Source organism: Nannospalax galili, unplaced genomic scaffold, assembly GCF_000622305.1.
Source record: "Nannospalax galili isolate Female #2095 unplaced genomic scaffold, S.galili_v1.0 scaffold229, whole genome shotgun sequence".
Lineage (NCBI taxonomy): Eukaryota > Metazoa > Chordata > Mammalia > Rodentia > Spalacidae > Nannospalax > Nannospalax galili.
The window spans coordinates 3705821-3715593 of record NW_008360328.1 but is presented as its reverse complement, the minus strand read 5'-3'; the positions used below and the strand labels follow the sequence as shown (position 1 = coordinate 3715593).

Below are 9773 nucleotides of genomic sequence, written 5' to 3'. Positions count from 1 at the left end.
TTCCACCTTTAAAATATTCCTCATCTTCTCCCCAGAGTGCTTCCTATTCATCTCTCTCTGTTTGAATTGCAGCACGAATTCTGTTTCCGCCACTGCACCTTGGACCCAAAGACATGTCTCAAGTTATGTTCTGTAGTCTTTTAATTTTTTAAAAATTCTGCGTGCTCAGCACTTTTGAGACTCGTTTATTTTACAAATGCTTGAGTAAATTTAATTGCATCTTGCTGAAAGCTCTTCCTTGCTGTACTGTCATTCATTAATAACAGGGTAACTGAGATACATGATATGATCATTATTAATGACACCTCAGATTTACATGAACCCACTCTTTGAATGAATTGGGTGCAGTTTATACATATGAGCTCACAAGAGCTTGGTGAGACCTGGAGTCTATGCTCAGTGCTCTTACAACCCTTCTGAGAAAAACACTTAATCTTTAATTGTCTCCATTCCCATCAGTCAGCCAGGAACAATGACCTGAGGACACTTGTTTCTCTCCCTCTGTGACTTGCACAGTTAGAATGTAAACAGCTAAAAGACCAAGAGCAAATCTGCAAAGACTGAAAAATCTGTGTGTGTCTGTGTGTGTGTATGTGCACGTGCATACAGATGCACTCATCCATATATGTACATCTGTAGATCAGAGATTGACTTCAGGTATCGTACACCCTGTTTTTTGAGACAGGGTCTCTCACTGAACCTAACTCTCTCCTTTGAATACACTGGATGGCCAGGCAGCTTCCAGAATCCACCTGTTTCTGCCCTCCAATGCTAAGGTCACAGACAAGCACTACCATGGCTTGGATTTTATGTGAGAGCTGGAGATCTGAACTCAGGCTCGTGTGCTTGCCCACGGATCCACCTTCCCAGCCCCTACCTTGACTTTTAAAAATGTGAATAAATATTAAGAATTTGACTGGTGGGACTGAAGAGATGGCTCAGTGGTTAAGAGCGCTGGCTGCTCTTGCAGAAGATCCAGTTCAGTTCCCAGAACCCACGTATAGCAGCTAACAACTGTCTACAATTCCAGTTCAAGGGGATCTGACACCCTTTTCTGATCTGCATGGGCACTGCACAACATGGGTGCACTTATGCACATGTAGGAAGTACCCCTAAAAATAATAATAAATAAAATATTTTTAAAAAGTAATTTGAATGGAAACTAAAATGCAAATCGTAATCTAATCCCTCCTTAATGATGAATCAAAGGCCTGTCTCCCTCCCTGCCCGTATATTGAAAAATGCTTAGAGAGCCAGGGGTGATGGGTACCATAAAGGGATCCAGTCTTCTAAGGAGCATTAGTTTGGTCAGAGTCTCCCTGGGAACCATCGCAGTCATAAGGCTGGATCATTGATGAAAACGCTCCTAGCTTCCAAAGCTTTCCTTTTCTCTAGCTTCTCTCCTTTCCTCCCCAATCTCCAGGTTGCGTGTGGCAGCTTTAAAAGCAGAATGACCCAGAGCAAATCTTTGGCCTGTATCCTCAGTTGGTTATCCTCCCTAGACCCCCCTCTGTCTCTGTCTTCCAAAGTCTGGGGTGTAGATCTATATCTCTTGACTTGCCCGTTTGAACACAATGACTGAGTGAATAGAAGAGAACCTAGGCAGAAATAGAACTTGGCTCTCAGATGACATCCTTTGGCCAAGAATAATGATTTTTATGGTGTAACATAAACTCCTCTTGGTGTGCAGGTATAGGCACCTCAACTTTTGGAGAACTCTTTTCTCTCCCCCTACCACCATCATTCTTTCTCTATTCTAGGCATGAACTAGCTTTTCCCTTTCACTTTCCTTGTCCCCAATGGTATTGAAAGTACTTTGTATAAACTGGTTGTACCAGAGCTCAGTGCAATCCATGGACTGCATATTACTTTACAGAAGCTTCAAAGGCCCTGTGGTTACATCAAAGAAGCATCAAGCCTTCTACAGAGTTAGGCTGGAAGCCAGAAAATGTCATCTAAAACCTATTCACTGAGGCAGAAGGGACAATAGATTTACTTTACATATTCATAGCAATGAATATTGATCACGTATACTGGATTCTTATTGTTCCTGGTACTCTGTGTGTTGATTTTCTGTCCTTGTGGCATAATTCCAGGGAACAATAATTTGAAGAGAGGAAATATTGGCTCAGGGCTTCAGATGTTTCAGACTATGGCCCCTCTGGGTGAGGTAGAGTATTGAAACCAAGAAGTCATGGATGCTCATCTCAAACTGAGTTACACAGGAGGCAACAAGGGACACGGTACATCCTTCAAACACATGCTCCTAGTGACCTATGTCTTCCAACCACCCCCACCTCCTAATAGTACGTTCAGCTATGAATTTATCAATGGATTAATCCATTGATGAGGTCATCATAATCCAGTCTTCACTTGACAGCACCATCAGCTTGGGCCCAAGTCTTGAAGACATGAAACTTTTGGGGGGCATTTTATATAAAAACCATAACATATCCCTCAAAACTATAGAAAATAAAAATTTTCTTATAAAAGGAAAAGTTTGGTTATTTAGCCTGACACTATCTCACCTGACACTTGGAGCTAGTATATATTTTGAATGTAAACTGACAGTTCTATATATTTTGAGTGTAAAGTGGCAGTTCCAAAGAGCACTTGGGCCACAAGCTGTTCCCTACTGCCCCAAAGTCTTACTGCTTTAGGAAAAGGGCTTTGATGACCGTGCAGTGTAAAAGTACCTTACTCTTCCTCATCTTCCTATGAGAGCATCCAATTCCTGGGGGGCTCTTACTGAAGGAATTGGCATAGTCTGCACCCTGAGTCCATTTAGAATAAAAGGACTGTGGTTTCCCACCCGACTCCTACTTGAGATGATGTATCTTTACAAACTGTTCTGAACTGTTATCATGAAAATTCTCACAGTCAGTGAAGATAGCAAGATGTTTTTAATCAACTTTAGTGGCGTCGGAATGCCCAGTATGATAGAGGGACAGAATGAATGCCATGCTATCATGTTCTCCACCCACAAACCCTGGGGGACTTCATCCCAAGAAGATGTGACTGCTCATCTCAAACTGAGATAGACAAGAGGGAACAAGGGACACAGTATACCCTTCAAACACATGCCCACAGGATAGACCCACCCCAACCCCAGAGACACCCGCTAATCATGCGCTCCAGCCTACTGCTTGTCTCCTCTTCCCTGCCATTGTGGTGTGTCCACTTAACTCTTCTCAGAAGAGTTTCAGTGTCAAGGTACTCTTGGTCAAGAAACAAAAGCAAAAGAGACCACTGGATTCAGATGGAAAGTGGTAATAAAATCAGGTAGAACTCCAGGAGGGGACATTGGAGAAGAACCCAGATTGAGGTCTGAGTCACCAAGCCATACCAACCTGACAGTGTCCCCATTTTCTAGACAGCTGAGCATGTTTTACTGGGAATCTGATTTTTCTGTTTCTATATTCTATGCTAGTACATGAGTTCAAATAAAAAATAGTGAGACTTTGTTAATAAAAAAAGATTAGAATAGAAGCTTGCCTGCCAAGGATAGCGATTATACATATTTAAAATATTCTCTCCTTAGGCAAAGTAAGGAATTGTCTAATCTTTCTTCAGAGTACACATTACGAAACCCTGCAGACATTTGGGTCAGATGGTCATGAGCCATTTTGAGCTTGTTACCCTCTTTCTCTGAAAGGAGGACATTGGATCTGGGTGACTTACTGCAGACCTGGACTCCCACTCACACTATAAAGTAAAAGCCCTCTACCTCCAGGTGTGCAGCCCAGAATTCTTCCCCACAATCACATCACCTTGCATACTTTATCACATGACATGATCTAAGCCACAGAGCAGTGACATTATATATAGAGTCTGACTATCTTCACACAGAAACTATGTGACCTCCTTAGAACTTATAGAGGGAACTGAGCAGACTGGTCTTCTGTTTTTCAGAAACTAATGTGACTCTAAGTAGGACCTTAGCCAGAGTATAGTCTTCAGAAAGTGAGGCTGCAATTTACAGTGTATTACATGTTACTTTTGTATGGCATTTTGCTAAGTAGTTTTCTAAAGGTTATTTGAATGTGAACCATATTTTTTGAAAAAGGGACAATATAGGGCTAGTGTGGTAGTTTGAATGAGAAATGTCCCCTATAGGTTCGGGTATGTGAATACTTGGTCCTCAGTTGGTAGTACTGTTTGGGGAGGTTATGGAACCTTTAGAAGGGACAGCCTTGCTGGAAGAAGTATGTTCCTGGGGAGAGGGTTAACAGCTTATAGCCTTGTCCTACTTCCATGTGATCTCTCAATTTCCAGCTCTGGCTGACCATTGCAATTATGGATCTTCCTCTGGAAGTGTAGCCCAAATAAACTCTTCCTTAAGTTGTCTTTGGGCGTGTTTTATCACAGCAACAAAAAGTAACAGCTGGCGAGATGGCTCAGTAGGTAAAGGTGCTTGCTGCCAAGCCTGATGACCTGAGTTCAGTCCCAAGAACCCACATAGATGAAGGAGAGAACCAGCTACCACAACATGTCCTTTGACCTCAGCATGTTCCCTGTGACACACCCCTGCACCGCTGCAAAAAAATAATAAATGCTAAAAAAATTAAACTACAGTACAAACCGTATTAACATAGAAATGTATTCAGAACTATTTGGCTCTCTGTTGTGTGCTAGGGGCTGTACCCTCTCCTGAGGACAAAGGAGGACCTTGTCACAGCCTCTGTTTTTATGGCCTTAGAGTTCAGAGATGGAGATAGCATGGCAGACAGGCCATGTGTCATTTTCCATTCTCAGCTAAAGAAATTGCACTGCCTAGCACAGTGCCTGACCTATACTTAAGTTTTGGATGACAATGTATTATATAAAATCAGCAAACTAGTAAAACAGAGTAAATGCTAAGATAGAATTGGGTAGAAAATGCACAGGAGAGACAGCAAGCGAGAGGGGACCCACAGCAGAAAGTTATTTACACTAAGTAAGACGGGACAAGGGCTACAACAATACAAAGGAAAGGCTGTTCTCTGCAGACATACCTGAGTTCAAATCCTGGGACTGCCATTCAAGCTGGGCAATTCGGACTATTCTGAACCCTATTCTATGCACCTGTGGAACACTGATGATGACTTTAAGGGCTGTTTGAGGACAAACTGAGATATAAGCTCTCTGAATCTGACATGTAGAAGCCCATCAGTGATCACTAAGAAAGGAATCACAGAGAACAGAATTGCAAAGTAAGAGTAAACAGGAGTGTTGGAAGAGCAACAGTAAGCTCTGCTGCATCTTAGAGATAATGGGGGGGAGCACCAAAGTCTGAGCTCCTAAGCTGGGCAGGAGTGGACGGAGGAGTTGAATTAAGGGGGTTTGTCCTTCTTTTCCAGTCCATCCCAGAGTCTGCTGTGGGCCAGCTTCCAGCTGCAGAACCCTGTGACCCGGCCTCACCTGTCCACAGAATGGGCAAATACTTTATCAGAAAGTTAGCCAATGTTAGGGTGTTAGGATAGAACTGCTGTAGATGTTTGATATAGACTCTGTGTGTGTGTGTGTGTGTGTTGTGCATTTTCCCTGTAAGTGCTTGCCACAATTAATTCTCATTTCTTTTATACCAAATGTCCCTAACTATACAAAGTTCTCCTCTGTTCTCCAGTGCCCTTGTTTACCTGAGGGCCTTTCTTTCCCACTATATTTGTATGCTTAGGTCAACACACACACACACACACACACACACACACGGACACACCTGTTCTCTGCTGGCTCTAGCTCCTTTTAGGTGAGATTTTAGGAAACTCTCTGAGATATATTGAGTGTCAGATATTCTAATACAGTGCGGCGAAGAGCAAGGGGGAAATGCTCTGACTTTCTTTAGGGTTCCTCCATTACATGAAGCTGAATGTGGCCCCCAAAACAAGAGAGTTAGAGAGGCCAAAGAAAGGAGGTGGTGGTGTCCAGACGTGAGAAACTGCTGAGAAGATTTTATTTGAAAGGAATACATTTTGGGGAAGGAGGAACTACAGGCATTGAAGATTATGATGGGGGAGGGTAGGCCATTGATTGGGCCTTTGAAACCTTGCCAAGAACCAAGAACCAGGGCTAGTGGCAGAGGGGATGGCCAGGTAGGACAATTAAAACGGAAATCTGGCTCCCTGAAGCACAGCATGGAGCTGGGCTACAGAATCTGCTGCAGGGGGAGGTGGGGCCAAGTCTGGCACAGTCTGTGGGTTTGAAAGGAGCTGGGCGGGTTGGAGAATGCCAGCTAGCCTTTGTAGTTCTGAGCTCAGAGAGGGGGTGACAAGCCCTGGGCTTCAGGTCACAAGCCTGGCTTGGATGGCTTTGGAGAAATTTCCTCTCAGCTTTCAGACTCTTCAATGTGATCATCCCAACATTAGCTTCCAATCACAGCCTCAGCTTGTGTCCTGGGAGTGTCGGCCGGCAGAGACTTCAGTAGTAGTAGTACCTGTTGGCTGAAGGATGGGGTCTGCTCCCTTTCCATTCCTCTAGAAGCGTGGACTGGATGGAATACAACATCTTTGCACATTTTCCTTTACCCTTCCCGTGCTTGCATCTCCCAGACTCCTAGGGCTAATCCCCAGGACAACCTTGCATTGAAAGAAAAAATGCAGTGAGTCTACTTGAATATTTGAACCCCAGAGGCCTCTGTCTGTCCTGCCTCTGCCAGACCCAGACAACAGGCTCAAGGTGATGGACATTCACAGAGAAAGCAGTAAGTGTTCATCTTTGCTCGTTTGCTATTTTCAAGGCTTGGTTGCTCTCTAGAATCGGGGTCTTCGAAAGCATGGGAGTCTCTCTCTCTCTCTCTCTCTCTCTCTCTCTCTCATTTCTCTTGCTGCTTCTTTCCTTCTTCCTTTATTCCCCTTCTCGGTAAAAAAAGAAACAGTACTCCTTTCTCCTTCTAGGAGTCATTCATAAAAGCAACACTCTGGAAAGTGCTTCTGTCTCACTCTTCCTATTCTGGGTAAAAATGTCTGTGGTTCCTCTCTGTGTCTGTTCTCAACACTGTAATATTTTAAAGTGTATTGCTTTTGCCTAAGTAATATGTACTGATAAGTCTCCCAAATAAATACCATACAACTGACTGATGGATTTTCATCATACTAAATTTGTCCCAGAACTGCACTGATTCCTTCTTTAGGGATTTTTATAGATATTTGCTCTCCCTCAAAGGGAACGTGGGAAGATTTTAGAAGGAGGGTGTGGTCCAGCTGATTTCACTCCTTCCGGCTCATCACTGACCCTTTCCTGCTGCCCCTCCCTCTCTCCATCTTCCTCTCCAGCTCCCCACATCTAACCTGAGCTAGCTGCCAATACAGTATCACCTAGCTCTCTTTTCTAACCCTGTTAGACTGGACCACGCCCCATGATTTCACTCACTACATCTGTGATCTCAGTTTATCATCAGACCAAGATGTAGGCCAAACAATAGCATCTCAGCTTCTCTCAGCCAGGAATTTTCTAGCTCAAATAATAATAGCAATAATAATGTTGTATTTAGAAGCTCTCTAGCACACCCCATCTTCTGAGAGTCTTATCAATGTTAACTAATTAGTTGTCACCACCCTCCATACATTAAAGGTAAATATTCTTAACCATGATGGAAGATAAATATGCATGTGCTAAGGACAGCAAAACAGTTGACTTATTTATCATGGTTCAGTTGATAGAGTAACTGGTATTTTTAAAACAGCCATCATAGATATAATAATTAGAGATATGCTTTTGTTAACAAAGCCACTACCTACTTCTAGCATACCCTTGGGTACTAAATAATTACCCACTTTGTGTGGTTATCTAGCTCACTAATTACCCACAGAAATTGGGGTCAGGTGTTAACTGCTTGAAATAAGTATCCTCCAAAGACATCACTGAGTTGTGTAGAGGAAATGATGTGTTCATAGTCAAACTTTCATAAGTCATATATTTGTATATCTTTGTAAGTAGAGAGAACACAGACAAGCACAGATTAGCTTCGTGTGTAGAAACCCTGTTAAACTGTTGTCACAAATACGGAAAGGTTCTGGGGAGTTTTATTCTTTGCTACCCCCTTTTTTTTTTTTTTTTTTTTTTTGAAGTGGATGCAGCATCTTGTTCTCAGGCCTTCAACACAAGTTCTCAGAGACAGTCGACAACTCTAGTAAGAGTGATTCATTTCGGTGTTACAGGGAGGCACCCAGTGAGTCAAAGATTTTTTTTGACCGCTCCACCCTTTATGATTATTTTAGCGTGTGTCTTTCTTGCTTCTCCATCTAGCGCAAACACCCTGTTAGCCAAATCTGAAAAAGATTCTGACCCATTCACCAACCCCTGACCACCATTTTTCTCCTTAATAATAAGAAAGAAAAGTGTTAAAGATGCTCCAACACTGTAACTTCTCTTTTACCTCTATTTCTCCTCTTCCTCTTCCTCCTCCTCCTCTTCCTCCTCCACTTCTTCCTCTTCCTCCTCCTCCTCTTCCTCCTCCTATCTACTCTTCCCCCTCTCCCCCCTCCTCCTCTTCCTCCTCCACTTCTTCCTCTTCCTCCTCCTCCTCTTCCTCCTCCACTTCTTCCTCTTCCTCCTCCTCCTCCTCTTCCTCCTCCTATCTACTCTCTTCCCCCTCTCCCCCCTCCTCCTCCTCTTCTCTCCTCCATTTCTTCCTCTTCCTCCCCCTCTTCTGCCTCCTTTCTTCCACCTCCTCCTCTTCTTCCTCTTCCTCCTCCTCCCCACTCTCTTCCACCTCTTCCTCCTCCTCTCTTCTCCACTTCTTCCTCTTCCTCCTCCTTTCTTCCACCTCTTCCTCTTCCTCCTCCTCTTCCTCTTCCCCCTCCTCCCCTTCTTTCCTCTCTGTTTCTACTGCATACGTGCTTCTCTGTTTCCTTACCCTTGGCACCCAGCTGTGCTTCTCAAGTCTCACCATCCATCAGAGACAAAGCACAGTGCCTGTCAGAGATGAGCACAAAGAAACTACCTTTTTAAAACATTGACTTGGAAGAAACCTGCATCCTTGCCTTCCTTTCTTCCCCTTTCTCGCTCTTTACAGAACCCCACATTCTATTTTAACACGGCCCTGTCTGTTGTCTGCATGAGTCTAGCCTTACTGGGAAAACTGGGTTAAGACTCAATTAAGACTATGTTTATAGATAGGTAGAGACCCTAATTTGGGGGTGGCACCTTCTTTAAAGGATCACTGTGTAGCATAAGCATCTAAAACGGGTGCCAAGAGAGACGATGCAAGCTGCTCGCCCTTAGTCTCCTGGGGTGGCTTTCTTTATCTCGTGCTCTCTCTCTCTTTTGTCATCTGAAATATTACTTATGATTATCGAGGAACATTAGGCTGATCGATAATGTACGCATGGTCTGATGGGCATGGAAGGACACAAATGCTTTAGGAACTAGGAAAATGTCTGCAGTGGGAGCCAAGGGTTAGGCTAAGCTGTGAGTCTGATTGAGTGGCTTTCTAAATCCCTGGAACATAAGTGGTAAATTAGTACACATTGCAACCAGAGTCAACAGCAAAACCCGGCCATTGAAAAGGAAAGAGAGTTTTAGAATTGTGGTCATTACATGCCTGAAGAGTGTCTATGTATCTTAAATATAGACTTGAGTCATTGCTCTTTTATTCTTCCACACGCGCATTTCAAAGAACTGTTTGGGAGTTGTTGACTATCTGTCCATAAAGAAAACCCAGCAAGATTCGCAAGACAGCTCACCTGCAGCCATCCAAGCACGTGTGGGGATGTGAGACAATTGGGCAGAGAGCCGCCCTGTACCAAGGTCTTGCTTTCTCACACCCCCACTTTGATTTCTCTTTTTTTTCTTTT

General features: G+C 43.6%; 1 long non-coding RNA gene across 18 annotated transcripts in view; it reads right to left on the bottom strand.

Moving 5' to 3' along the window:
* Nucleotides 1–5910: 5910 nt before the first annotated feature.
* LOC108490329 overlaps nucleotides 5911–9773 on the bottom strand; it is a 72797-nt gene continuing 68934 nt past the window's right edge. For all 18 annotated transcript variants that reach the window (XR_003848306.1, XR_003848293.1, XR_003848299.1 and 15 more), the window contains one exon: nucleotides 5911–6554. This is a non-coding gene — a long non-coding RNA (uncharacterized LOC108490329). The remainder of the gene's footprint in view (nucleotides 6555–9773) is intronic.